The sequence below is a fragment of the Rissa tridactyla genome, chromosome 2 (genome assembly GCF_028500815.1).
Source record: "Rissa tridactyla isolate bRisTri1 chromosome 2, bRisTri1.patW.cur.20221130, whole genome shotgun sequence".
NCBI classification, from domain to species: Eukaryota; Metazoa; Chordata; class Aves; order Charadriiformes; family Laridae; genus Rissa; species Rissa tridactyla.
Window position 1 is genome coordinate 118,261,382 of NC_071467.1, and position 14,912 is coordinate 118,276,293.

General features: G+C 44.3%; 1 protein-coding gene across 7 annotated transcripts in view; it reads left to right on the forward strand.

Annotated features, from left to right (window-relative positions):
• The window catches only part of MYRIP (myosin VIIA and Rab interacting protein), a 261,162-nt gene that overhangs the window by 16,253 nt on the left and 229,997 nt on the right, over positions 1-14,912 (forward strand). For 2 of the 7 annotated variants that reach the window (XM_054191437.1, XM_054191439.1), the window contains 2 exons: positions 661-773; positions 10,072-10,233. The exons of 1 other annotated variant lie outside the window; for it this stretch is intronic. The gene's annotated coding sequence lies outside the window, so the exon portion shown is untranslated. Of the gene's footprint in view, positions 1-660; positions 774-10,071; positions 10,234-11,627; positions 11,915-14,912 lie in introns of those variants that run through there. 4 more of the 7 variants (XM_054191436.1, XM_054191438.1, XM_054191434.1 and 1 more) reach the window with 2 other exon arrangements.

Consider the following 14,912-nt stretch of genomic DNA (forward strand, 5'->3'; position numbering starts at 1 on the left):
TTAACAGTCTTTTCTCCTTTGACAGCAAGGTTATATACCTTCACACACTGTCAAGCATCTGCTCTTCTTCTCTTCCTTTTCTTTGAGCTCCTCAGCAAACATTTCACATTGCCATCAAGCCTAATGGTGCTTACAAGCTGAGGTTTTTTACATTTACTGTTGGTAATCTTTTTTTCTTTTTTTTTCCCTTCTTCTGCACTCAAAGCTGCAGGCTGCGGTGGGGGATGAAAAAAAAAAAAAACCAAAACATTAATTTTATAGGCCCTGAATAACTGGGTTTGCTGAGGTTGCACCACTAAAAGCAAAGCAACCTGCAGCGCAGAAGTGAATCTGGGCTCTCTGTGCAAACAGCTCTGTGATGTGCCCAGACTTGGGAAACTTCCCCTGTGGCTCTGCTCTCCCTGATCCGCTCCTTGTGAAAATACAGTGGATTCCTGTTCCAGGAATACAAAACTCAGCATCCCAGTGCCATGGAGTAGCTACTCAGTGGGGTACAGCAGCCACCTACACCAGCCTCTGTAGAGCCCAGCTCCGAAAGAGACCGTCTGATTTTTCTTGCTGTGGATGGAGGAAGACCATAACTCAAGCCTTCATCAATGGCAAAGCGCAAGGTAAAAACTTGTCGATGAGTCATGCCGAAAATCAATACTTCTTCCCTAGGATCACAAGGAAGATGGATGTCCAGGGTGTGTTGATCTGAGCATGATCCGTACCAGCCCACTCCCCCGCGTCCTGTGGGAATACACGTTTCCCTGATCCAGCTGAGCATGCAGGTGGGATTCAGTGCCAGCACGCTCACCTGTGTGTTGGCACTGCAGGTTAAAGGACACCTTTTAGGCACAAAGTAAAGATAAATCAGGGACAGAGAAATTAGCTCCTTCTAGAAGGAGAGAACAGGAAATGTGGTAAGTCAAATTAAGGCTATATTAAGGAAAACTGGAGAACCTGGAGATGTCAGAACTGTGATCAGGCTGTGATTCACTCTCACATTTAGCTGACTGAAGTGCAATCTGCTGGCTAAAAAACAACTTCTCAAGAGGTATACAGGAAGGCAGATTTTGGCTAGACCAGTTCCTTGAGCTATCTCACTGTGCGGCTGCTGGAGGAGAGAGAAACGTGACTGAGGAGGAACACAGCGGCAATATCATTTGAATGCAGCCTTCACCCAGGCTGGCTTCTCATGAACGAAAAACTCCCAACCTCAGAGACTTGGCAATGTTCTTGCCATTACGCTGTGTTTAAAATGGCAATTGTCCCCCACCTTTTTCCATTCATGTGTTCCACTTTTCTTAGTAGAGAACAAACTTCAAACAGTAACTCATGCTCATCACTCGAATGGTTCAGGCTGACTTATTAATTATGGCTTTGTGATTAATTCTCATGCTATCACATGACTATTCAAGCCCGAATCCCTACAAAGGGGGGGTATACTGAGAAGAAATAGCATAAATAAGGACGGATGATTGAAGATGTCTATTGTCCTTGTCCATGAACTAGAGCGGCATGTGATCCATAAGCGTCATTCATGAGTGTCAGGGACGTCATGTTTTCTTTGCTGTATTACAAATACAAAGGTCAGATTTTAATATGGAAGGTCTTGAAATTTCCTATAGGAAAGTTTCTATTTCAGACCAGCAGAGGGAGAAAGCAGGCCAAAGACACAAATTAGCGGTTTTCATGAAGATTTATTGTGGGGAAAAAATCCAATTTATCTCCATAGTTAGAGTGCAAGAACAGTTGTTCCATTTGCTGCTGGGTTCTTTGCTGATGCCCTTTATTATTCCATTTACTAAAAAGCTAACGAATAGTAGGTATATGTTATATTTTCCTACCCTGACAGGGAAAAAACAATGATCTAATTTGAGAAGCAGAGTTTTAGTTGTCAGTGGCTGAAAACTGCATTTGAATATTCTAGGTAAAAAGAAACTATTTGCACATATGAAATACTTGCTGCAACTCAAGCAAGTTAATCTTCTGGATGGGTGTGTAAGGTGCAATGTCTCAGGACACCATTCAAAAATCATCATAATATTAATAATAAAAAAAAACGTTCAGGGAAAAAAAAGCAGCAAAATAATAAACAGAGTCGCTTAAAAATTTTGGAAAGCAATTGGCCCATATTTACTGAAAAAATTATTTCTGCCTTGAAATTATCAGTCTCATCCATAATATATTTGGTACAATACAGGCAGGGAGAGGTAGGATAATTTGCACATTCACACCCTAGAAGACAAGGAATGGGCAGTTAAGAAAAGAATTACCAAAGTACTCACACCCAGAGAGTAATGAGGTTGTCTGAGACTCACTTTGTTGGTGCCACTCTTTCAAATGTAGTCTCCCTGATACAGATTCAGATATCGTTCCCATCGCACAGTCTCTTCTCATTTTCTTGTAGAAAAGGATGTGACTGACATCTCCAATGTGGAGTTCTTTCTCTCCTGTGGCGTCTGTAAGACACACTGCAAAGTGTCTGGGCCTGATTGCATTTATTTTAAAATGCAAATCATACCAAACATTAAGAAAAAGTGGAAGAGAGCAGCATGCTTTTATATTTTTTTATGGTCTGGAGTACTGAATGCTTCAGGGAAGATTAGGAGAACGGATCCCTCCATCAACAATCAAACACAGTCCACCAATACACTTAATATGTCTAATATGTCTCTTTTGCCCTTCCCTGAGCCCCAGATTTATCCTAGATTTGAGATACCACCTTCCATGAGTATGTGTTCCAGGCCCTTTATAATTTTCTCTGTAAGTAGGAGAGGATGTTTGGGTACTAGAGCTGACCAGAGAAGCTGGTGTAAATGTCCTGCTCCGGAACTAGACTTTCTCAACAGACTGAAGGACTTTTATTAATCATGCAGCTGGTAAAACCCTACGTATTTCTGTCTTGCTCCTTATCAAGAATTCATCCTTACCCTCACCATCTTGCACTCAGAGAACCTCACTGCATGGATAAAGCTGCATCTGCGGCTACAGGGATTCCGAATCTTCTCAGTTTATGCCTTTGTACTCCCCTTTCACTTCTCCAGTGGCAAAATACCCCCTTCCACTAAGTGAAGAGCCTTGATAATGCCTTCAAGGATGGAGCACTTTTCAATTGTTTGGTACTCGATATGGAGGTTTTTAATATATATTTATGCATCCAGTAGCGGTAAGATTAAATTTCAAGAAAGGGCAATATAGCTGCAAGTGAAACAAATGAACCTCAGATATAAAAGCTAAAGTCTTACAGCAATGTTGGCCTGACAATTTATTTGCTGTTCTGTTTGGGTTTTGGGGTTGGTTTTTTTTGAAAGAATTATAGCTTGCAGTAAAGCTATTTACATCAAGTACATCAACTGGGATTTGGTATTAAAACTGTAACTGAATCTATTCCCGTTAATGTTGTTTAATATAGACCATCGAATGGTTTAGAAGTAATGAAGTCACATAATACTTATGATGTGCACTGGGTCACCACTAATAGTTGCTGTGGAAACCTTATTGTCTCGTCTCTTCTCCTCCACCACAGCAGTACATAATTGTAGTGGGTCTGTTTTTTCAAGGATTACGTTCCATAACACTTTCAAAGAAAAATTAATGACCTTCACCTAAGGCAGTTTAATTAAAGGAGAGACAATTCCTCACTTTTCTGCACCAGATGTGGGAATAGGAGTGGGATTGCATTTCAGATGTCACCGCAGGACCACTCCAGCTTCACTCTTCAGGCAGGAGGACATAAAGTTACAGAACCAGGAGCCTTGAAATAAAAAGGGCAGAAGTTTCCAGTAAGAGCTGTGGGACATCTGCCATTCCATAAACCAAGCCATGGAGCTGTGATGGCTGTAACAGATTAATTGCACGTGTCGATGGAGGGCTGATCTAAGTGGGTTTGCATACAGGAAGGATCCAGGCAACAGCAGCTTGTTACTGGGAATGTGATAGCACGTGTGCAGCACGCTGGTACCGACACAGGGAAAACTCACCTTGCCAGGAAGGTCATTGATTGTCATGTTCGTGACTAAATGGAAGCATTCCCTGGGAGTGTTCAAGACCAGGCTGGATGGGGCTGTGAGCAGCCTGGTCTAGTGGGAGGTGTCCCTGCCCGTGGCAGGGGGGCTGGAACAGCATGATCTTTAAGGTCCCTTTCAGCCCAAACCATTCTGTGATTCTAAGCATATTTAAAGTAAATAAATCTTGGTCTGCAACTTTATATTTGTTTTACAGTTAGGGTTCAACTCTTGCCCTTGAGGGCAACCCGTCTGTCAGCCCTGCTGAGCCCTGCTGCGGGGGTCACAGGCATCTTTCCTGTCACAGAGCTGACTCATCGACAAACAGCCAAGGCATCGGAAAAATTCCTCGTAAGAATGTCCACAAGAAAAAAACGGAGGCCCTCCAAAGTGGATGTCAGGAAAGAAAAGGTCATATTATCAGAAAAGCCGTTGGATTAAGACTTGGCTGCAGAGCTTTCTATTCCTGGTACCACAAACTGCCTGTGTACAAGATGACTAAAATTCTCTGTGCTAGACCCTATTTCAGTACAAATCATCTATAATTGTTTTAATGGCTTTGTTAATGATTCACAGATATCTTCTATGCACTATTTACTCAGCTTTCTTCATTACCCCACGGCCTACAGCGGAGATGCCACTGAGGAGAACAATAATAATTGGCACCCATAGGAAAATGAGCAGTTTGTGCTGTGCAATTAGAGACCAGTCTCTCCCCTTAAATTCTTAATTAATAGATGTGGGTATTTTAGGTTTTAAAACTCCAGTTACTGTGTCTTCATACTTTCACCAGGAACTTGCATAAGGAAATGAAGTTCAGTATATAAATATTTGTCTGGAGCGACACACCCTGTTAGTCTGAGAGCTGAGTGGAGAAACAGGGCCTATGGCACCTGGTCCCGGGTCTACTGCAGGGCTGATGTACTCCGGTTTCCAAACTGGAAAGGTAGTTCTCGTGGGAATTATAAAAATGTGAAACTCCTGAGGTCTAGTTTGCAATAAGATGCTGTTAATTCGGGCAGAGCAGAAGGAGGTGAAGATCCTGGTCTTGCAGGAAGAGCGCATCTGTGCGGCAGCCCTCAGCGAGGAGAAGCCAAGGTGAAATAAGTGGCATGGTGCTGTCAGACATGATGCCTTGAAAACAAGATGGAAAAGTAAAAAGGCTGATGTGAGCTCCCAGAGTGGATACACAAAAGAGAAACTTGTGTGGATTCAGGACAATCCCTGGAGGATTTGATTTGCATAATGCCACACAGTCATTGTGGCAGCTTGTGACAGATATAATCCTGCTCCAGTACGTCCCATGCTCTTTTGGGGCTAAGTTAAATCAGAAGAATTTTACTTGGTGTGTGAGAAAACACCAAGGAACAAACTGATTATAGGAAATCCAGGGAGGGGAATTAAGGTAAGCTCCTTGAAACAAGCACAATGTATTTTCTATGGGCTGGTACAGAGCACAGCTCAAAGGCTACTAAGCATAATCAAGGCATGTGAGAGGTTGTGCAAGAATATGTCAAATAATAATGTGATTAGATGTGCCAGCATCTGACACATCTACTTTCATAATACTTTGACTCAGTTATTTTCTGGAAAGGGGTGCTGGCAGGCAACCTTATTTTAATTGCCGTAACTATTGCTGCTATGCATTTGTCTCTAAGCTTTGTGTTTGTCAACGGAGAAACTACCTCCATGAAAGAGCCGTCACCGTGAAATAATTTTTGCTCGATAATTTTCATTTTAAGGTCCATCTCTGCTAGACGCATTGTGGAGACAAGTTTCTCAGAATATCTGTTACTGCTACGCCTGGGTAAATCTTACTGGTCAGTGTATCTAATTAATATGGTCTGCTTCCCTGGCTCAGACATGCTTATGAACCAGACTGTCATTTGCAAAGAGCTTGCCCTACCATCACAGGGCATTTGCGTTGTTCACAACGTCCAGTTTTTCCTCAACCACGTGGTACTGATTCTGAACAGATGGATATCACAGAAGTAGGGATGGCTGCATAAAAGTTTCGTAATAAGATGTATTGATGTATTCGTAATAAGATGTATAAGATGGTTGCATAAAAGTGTTGTAAATGTGCAAACACTTGGGTGGATGAAAGTGTACCTTTTCCCATGCAATGGTCTAACGGGAAGGGAAAAAAGTGAGCAAGTCCGCCTTTTCTCTGCATCTCAAAAGTGGTTAAATCCTATGTCCCCCAAATAAAAGGTTGGAAAACTCTGCTCAGCTGGTTTTGTTGACCCCATTTCCATGCAGAAATTACTGTCCAAATTAGGGTTTCTTTAAAAAACAAAGCATTTCTGAAAGCTACTTTATTCAGTATACTAAAATATAAGAAGTTAATATAAAGTATTTTAATTTTGACTAATCTTGCTTAAAGGAATTCACTGGTTTTGTACCCACCTAGGATTTTTAAGACTGATCATGAGGATTTGTTGCATTATTGCTGTGATTTTGCTTGTAAAATATAAGCAGAGAATTATATAATGTGTACTCTCTGCATCTCAGGATAGTTTGTATAGAGTTACAATAAGGGGGGGAAAAGCTCTTAACACTGTCACCTTCATTTGTCAACTTTCGCACAAGGCAGTCGGGTTGATGACAGCTTCCAAAATTTGATTTTTAATAACTTCAAATAATGAAAAAGCTCAATTTATTTGAATCAGAATAGGCCTTTCTATGAAAAACAACCTGCTTGACTGTAGTCTGGCTCTAGGCAGAGGCGTCGAGTAAAAGTTTTGTTTTGAAGCAAATGAACAATTTCTGACAGTGCTGGAGAATTGGACCAGTAAAACCAACAGCGAGTAACTCTTAGAAGCAACTGCAATGAAGTGGGTTTAGATGGGTTTGTTTTAAGCCCAAAATTTCACAGCCACCTGTTGATTCTGACACAAAGAGACCAAATGAGGCTGAAAGAAAATACCACTGAACACAAGAGAACAAGAGCTAAACCAACACTCGCTCCTGTTTGTTCAGCGTTTGAACCTGTGAAGTCGAAGCTGACTTAACATGAGCATTTTCCTGTTCAGCTGGAGACCTGCATGTTTTTTCTTATTTCTCCCCTGAGCACCACATAGCTTTTTCTCTTTTTTTTTTTTTTTTTTTTAAATCTGTAAAGAACGGAGCGCTGCTGAACCATAAAAAAGACGCTACCACACCCTCAGTGCTGCTTTGCACAGGACATAAATGAAGCTCTAAAGAAAAACTTGAGTGGACCACATCCCTCCTGCTGCTGCTTGTCCTCGGATTGATGAGCAAGAGGGAGTTACTGCATCAAAGGGTGGGCTAAGTGGAAAAAAAGATTTACGTTAAAAAGAACAACCCTGGGGATGAAGGATGCCTGCCTTGTGCGTTTCAGCCACTGTCACAAAATGAAGTTCATCCTTCAGGGAAATTGAAGAACTCCCCACACCTATTTAAGAATTTTCTTTTTTACTGGCAGAAATGTAGGAATTGAATTTTGTCTTCAGCCGCTCGTGTTCGATGGAAGGAACGAGGGAAGAGCTGTAAAAGAGCCCTCACGTTTCTGCATGCAGCATCTTCTGCAGAAACCTTTAAACTTGCATTTGTGCGCCCTGTAAGAATGAGGAAATCTGCAGCAACAGTGGTACAGTCAGCATCAGATTCGATTCTGAAACTTTTATTCCCATTCTGTTTAATTTTCCCAGTAATCATAGGTAGGTCTTACAACCATATTATTTTTTTCTTTGCTCTGCCATCTCTTTTACTAGCTCAAATTTCTGTTGTTGCCTTTTAATCGACCACAAAAAACACCAAAACAAAACACCAACCCCCCCAAAAAAACCCAAAACCCCACCACAAACACCCCCCACCACCCAACATACACACACAAAAGACACACGCTCCCTTCCGCCGTCCCACCACTGGTTGCAACACATAATTTTTACTGCATCGGTTACAGTTTGTCTGCTGGTGTTTCCATCCCAGTTGTGAGACTTTAGTATGTTTGTTTCTTTTCAAAGCGTTAACTCGCTGAAGTTCTGCTGCTAGTTAAATGGCAAAACTTCAAGCTGTCTCCTTTGGTAACATATGTGTATAATCCTGTCTTCTCTCAGCTTTCCTTTTTCTCTTTTCACACTCGATGTTTGTCAGAGCTCCTCCTTACCCTGTGAGGCTTGCAGGGCAGGGAACCTGACTGTTGAAATCTCTGAAGAAAAGTCATGGCAAAATGCCATATCGCATTGTGTACATATTAAATGCTATTAAAAAATTGTCCATTCCTCTCAGCTCTCTCACTGCTTTCCTGTTTGCTTATGGGCTATGAATTACTTAACTACCTTAACTGAATTATCATAGTGCTCCATGTTTTGCATACACGCTTTATAAAATAATTCCTATTTGTGGTGTTCTTTGAGACCCTATGGTAAAAGGTTACAATGACTTCCAAGTTATTACCATCAAATTATTGTTCATTACACTTCATGGAAATGCTCTGAGGTCTTAACAGATCTGTTGAAAGCAAGAGAGACTTAATTACTTATTACTGTCTTTATTTTCTGTCCTGAGATAGCAATAGGCTGTAATAAATTCCTAATTGGTCCCTGTGGCTGATGGAGTGACTTGTGTCTTTCCAGCAGGTACTGCCCACGTTTGCATATCCAGTTTCCTTACTAAAAAAACCCCCTATCTTTTCTGAGAGAGTTGGGACACTTGGAAAGCAAACTTCACAAAGTCCTCCTGGAGCGGTCTGGGATTGTCAACAAAGCCCTTTACAAAATCCAGTGTGACTGAGTGCATTGGCCACCACCCTCTCTCTGCATCCCCCTGTATATCCTCTGAGGGACGCCAAACCAGTGCAAACTGCATTTCCCCTGAAACCAATTTATTTGCGGGCTTTGGGACAGTCGCATGCTGTACAAAAGATGGCCAAAACTCCTGACCATAGGAACTGCATTCTGAAAATCTTCCTTATGGCCAAAAGCCCCATTCCGTGGATGCTGAGGGCAGAGGGAAATTCATTGCAGGGCGGGACACCCCACCTGGGTTGCCCACTGCTGGGCTAAGGCAGGGTCCCATGGGCCCTGGCGCTCAGGTGCACAGCTTGGGGACAGGCTCAGGAGCCACCCGTTGGGCCACCGCAGCTCCGTAGCCACCTGTAGCTTATGCCGCTGCTGGGTTTAGTGCTGAGCTTTCCAAGGAAAACCCGCCTGCTTATTTCAGTCTACATTGGGATGATACTTTTTTCTTTATGAGAAAGGCTGTGTTGTGACAAGAGAAACACACCACCAATAAAATACTTATTTTCTTGTCCTGCACCCCATTATTACTAAATCCGCTACCTATTTTTTACAAGACTTTTTCCATGCCACAGCTTATTTGGCACCATGTGACGGAACGGTTGCTGTACTACAGAGGCATACTGGGGGTCTGGCTTCTTTTTTTGGTTCTCCCCATACCGAGGTTATTGTCACCGAAAGATTGTATGGCCTGCAGTTTAACCTAACTCCCTTGTGAACTTAAGGAGGACTGGGAATTTCAGAGCCGTAGGAAGTGAGATAAACATACAGGGCATTCCCTTTTCCCTGATGACCATCCCACTGTTGCCAGTATCCTTTGCACCCCGTGGTGCTCTGCTTCTCTCCCCAGTCACCAGGTGCTGGATGGGAAGGGGGTCAGGCACATTTTGTTTACTTGAGTCTCATCTTTGGCTGGAGAGTTTCTCTTCCTGAGACTTCTTTTTGTTCTGTGTCCTTATTTAGATACTTATTTTAGTTATTCAATGGCTGTGTCCTATGTGATTCCAGGGAAAGCCTGGCATATCTCAGTTTCACCCATTTGTGCCTTATGATTTTGCCTATAGGGGTGAAAAAAAGATTTTAGTCAGGGTAATTTTTACTGCGAATGGCATCGATCAGAAAATACTTGCTATGGATGCAAAGAGGAGCTGATTTCTTTTGAAGCAAGACGCCAAAACCCGTAGATGAAGACAAACAGGACATCCGACAGGTAGAGAGGGGATGCAGACAAATAGGGAAGTCCAGCATACTATCCGTAAGGCTGTTACAGTATTTCCTCACTTGTTCATTGTACTTCTCTTTCCCTTCTCTTTCAGTTGCTAATGGCTGGTTTAAGTGTGCCATAAGTTAATACCTTCCCCGTGGAGTACTGTTGCAGAGTAAAAACATACTGATTACCGTACTGGCGTGGAACAAAACAGCCTCCAGTCCAACGCTTTGTCTCCAGTGGAGAAGAATGTGAAATATTACAGAGAAAGGTATAAACTCTCTGCGTACCTAATTGCACAATGTTGAGGCAAGGGCGTAACATCACCCTTGAACTCAACTTCATATTAGCTTATTTGCTTGTGTGTGAGGAGCGGGGGCACAGTTTTACCTGTTTGATCTCATGGTTGTGTAACCATAAACATTAGAGCTAATTGATATGGATGGCTGATCTCAAAACGTGTTCTTCTTTCAGGGATTCAGCCAACAGTGTAAGATTGGAGGGGGATTTTTACCCAGATATTTCTTCACTTATTAAAAATGCCCAGTGCAGATTACCGATTACTCTTCGAATACAGGCAATGAGTGACCTTTCCTTTCAGTCAGTTCCAGATTTGTTGCCATGCCACGTTGCTCTTGAAAAATGTTACTGTTGAAAATTACTGGTTCTTTTTCTTGCTTTTATTTAAAAAAGTAACAAGTTTCTTCAGTTTGGGAAATACCCAGACGTGTATTTACCTATAGGCGTGTTTGGGAAATACTAAGTAATATTTGATGCAGAATACTTCCTAAAGTTTTTTTGGTTTTTTTTTGGTTTTTTTTTTTTACATACACTTTTGAAATAAATGTGGTGTCTGCTTCACAGCGTGGCACCCATTTGACTAACACAGGCAAGTGTAGGTTAGCATAGAAGTAAACGTGTATTTGTAATGCCATGAAATTAATGTAAACAAAAATATTCTCCTAGAAAATATTTTCCTTGAAAACCCGCCAAGGTTTATTGAATACATCTGTCTTGACAAAGCACTTCAACTGAGATCAAATAAAGCCCTACCTTGCAGGGAGCAGCTGCAGCTATTTTAAAATGAAGTTAAACAAGCATGAAAAAGAAAAAACACAAACGGGGAATGAAAAATAACACCACGGGAAAAGTAATTAGCCTGATCCAGTGCAATCTGCAGTGAGACAGGACATAAAAAAGCACGGTCAAATCACAGCGGTGACTCACTGATGATCTGAACGACTGACCAGGCCGCACTTTCCTCACGATTCCCCGGTGTGCTGCATCCATAGGGATGCAATTCCTGTCCCTTTGCGCCAACCGGACTCTTTTTTTCCCCTTCGGAGGACCCCCCCCCACACACACCCATCCCCGGCCTGCACCCACAGCCAGGTGCGGACCAGCATCACTCGGCCGCCACCTCCCGCCACGGAGGCCCAGAGGCTCCCCTTGTTGTCCCCTGCCAGTGGGGAGAGAGCACAGCCCCAGCACCCCGCACCCCCCGTTTTAGAGACACGCATCCCCCCCCCCCCCAAGGCGCGCCCCCGCCTCCTTCCCCGCGCCCCGCCCCGCCCCTCGCCCCGCCCCCAACCCCGCCGATTGGCCGGCGGCGCCCGGGCAGGTGCCGGTGCGTGGCGGGGGCGCGGTGGCAGCGGTCGCCGCCGGCACCGCAGCGGTAGCAGCACCCGGTGGCGCGTCCGGCGGGGAGGCGGCGGCGGCGGCGCTGGTGGTGATTGCGGGCTCTCGCCTTGCGCCGGCCGGTGCGGAGCGGGAGGGCACCTGTGCCCGGCGGTTCCGCGCAGGTGGCCGGCGGGGAGCCGGCGCGGGGAGCGGGGGGCGGGCTCCCTGAATGAGCGACGGGGCGCAGCCGCCTCCGCCGGTGGCTCTGCCCGTACCCCCAGCGCGGGGAAGTTACTGCCCGCTTGCCATTTTGGTGCAGCCTTCGGCCGAGGGTGAGTACGGGCTGGGGCGGGGGGCTGGGGTCACCCGCGGGGCCGGCTCCGTAAGGTGGGGGGTGGGGGACGGCCTGCGGCAGGGCCGCGGCTGCGGGGCCGCCCGCCGCAGCGCCCCGTCGGGGGGCGGTAGGTGCTCGGCCCGCGGCGAGTCCCCCCTCCTCCAGCCCTGCTTGTGAGCACCCACCCCGCGGTCGTGGGGGGCTGAGGGGCCGCTGCCCACCCCGACTCCCTCCCTTCCCACGGCGTTCCGGGGCCGCTCTTCCACGGACACTCCCTGTGCTGGGAGGGGGGGGACGGGACACGACGGGGCGGGGGGGACACACGGCACGGGGGGTGACGACGAGGAGATATTAAGCTTCCTTTAATTACCGGCCAGATGTCTGAGTAGCTTCGTAGCGTTCTGCTGACAACGTGGTTATTCGAGCACTGTCACTGCAGTGCATTATTATTATTATTATTATTATTATTATTATTATGTTTTGATCAACTTCCCTGCCAGCACAGGGAGGGTTTCAACGTGGCGCTGCCTCTGCCCCCTTTCCTCGGGAGCATCCCGCCGCTCGGCGCGTGTAATTTATGCTCCCGACAGGAGCAGCGTGCGTTTTCCTCCTATCAAGGTCAGTTTATCGTAACTGCCGAGGAAAATACCATATGGCTCGGGCTGACTTTTTCTTAGGGAGCCTAATTAAGGAGGAGCGTGCGTGGCGCTGGGGTTTGTGTTGTGTTTTAGGCGGGCGTAACCAAATTAGATCGCAAAAAAATGCCTTAGAGCGCGTGTGCCTCCCTCCTCCAGCGTGTTTGCAGCGATGTTATCTGGCAGTCTATTTTGACAAATGGTAGGGTTTTTTTGCCTCATACCTACCGTTTTACGATTTCCTGTGTGCCTGAAAATGTGGGTAGCTGTCTTGCCGTGGAGCCTGGAGTTTGTTAGAATTGGCACAGCAAGGATTTTGGCAATAAAGGCGTTTACTCATTCCTCTGATAACCCTTTTCTGTAAGGCTGGAGAGAGGAAGGAAGGAAAGATAGTTTGGTTCTCATATTACCAGACATCTTTCTGACTTTGAGGGAGCTATCATCAAGCTGGACAGGTTTTTATAGTCACTTATTAATGGTGTTAGCGGTTCCCTGTGAACTGCATTGAGACTGCTGACTCTGTCCCTGCAGTTAAGTGGCAAGCAGTAATGCTTGCTGCTCATTTCTAGCTTGAGAAAGTGTAGAACAGAGCTGTGTATTTAAAAAAAAGAAGAAAAAAAGAAAAAAAAAAAGGTAGAAGATGCTGTATCTTCTACATAATCTTTTACAATCCTGTACCTGAGTAACGATGGGTGTCGGAGCATGTTTACTGATGCCTTCTGCCCAAGCCTCCGAAAATGTACTCAGGGATTCATAGCCTTCCTATGGAATTTGTCAGATAACTTAGTACAATGCGTATAGCGATTGCAAACAGGAGAGTGTCATTTTCAACAGCTGTGACACGTTAATTGCCAGTGAGAGCTCCTAGAAGTCAGCTCCCCCGCCCCTAGTAGCCCCCACTGGGATGAGAGATACTTAAAGAGCAGCAGTGCTCCCTGTGACAGGACTTGCATCTTGAACCTGCTGCCGATTAAAGTAACACGATATTGTCCTTTCAGCCAGGTTAATGCTTTTTAACAGGCTGTCTTCATCTGAACCAGTGCTGTCTAGGAGTGATACAAGATCATGAAAGCGAAGCTAAAACTTTTGTTTATTTTCCTGAGTTGTTTTCCTGCTTCCACCCTAACCTGATGAATACATCTAAACGCGCTGACAATTGATTGCTAAACCAGGCTTTGGGATTATATAGGGTGTACCCGCGTGTATGAACACAGTAGGAATTCACCTTTCTTGCTTAATAGTTACAGTAAACAGAACACCTGAAGAACTTGTACTTAAACAAAGGGGGGGAAAAAAATCCCTAAACTACGCTTGGGTGATGCTGAAGAAAAGCTGTATATACCAAATGCACTATTGTTCATAAACAGTACATCTGTATGAAAATGTGACGCCTTTGCAATGGTGCCAATGTTAATATGCCCTATTGTTATCAGACTGGAAACTGCTGTTCGGCAGTGTAAACCACCTTTAATTGCCCTTGAAAAGTTGGAAAAATTGAAAGAAACTAGTCAAATACAGTTCCATGAAAACCACAGGGGAATTTTTTTCCTCTTTGAGAAAATCCATTCATTTGTTTGAGCAGACTTACCCAGCGTTCCCATGGAGCGCTTTATTCGCCTTCCTTTTGGGTCCAGGTAGGTTATTTACTGGATAGTTTCTTAGAGGTAATAAAGGCTTCTGGTTTACTTGCGGACCACTGACAGCCAGAAAAAAAAGCAGCCCAAAGTTTCTTATATTCAGAGGTTTATAGCAGGTTACTTCCAAAAGAACCTTATTGGACTGAAGGGAAGAGGAAGATAGCTGCTATATTTCAGTGTGGCGCGAAGCACACTGTGCTGTTACTCAGACTGCCAAAGAAACTTGGCCTTTATCTATGGCATAAACAGGGATTTTTGTAGAAAGGCTAAATAAGGTGTAATTTGGTAAGATTTCAAGCCATGGTCTATTTTTGTGTACGCCTTTGAGAGATTGGGTAAAGATGCCTATCTCCAAATTTCAAGTGAATTTACACAGAGCCAATAGGAAGACCCGTTATATGTGGCTTCCTTCCAAGTAACGCTAGTAAGATCTGTCATTTGTATGGTAAAGACTAGTGATTAATGACCTGCTTGCTATTTGCCTTTCAGTTGAAATGTCTTACCCTCTATTATTTTTTTTTTTTAAAGCAATGCTTATAGAAAAATGCCACGCTGCATTTTTTAAAACTGCCTTTTCAAAAAATAAGCATCATGTTAGATATTCTATGTCCTGAAAATAAGTAAGTAAATAAATAAAGCACGCTATAGTGGAAAGCAGTTTAATGAATCACCTAGCAGCTTTAGCGTAGATGAACAGAGTATAAGGACAGCAGTGGCTTGACTG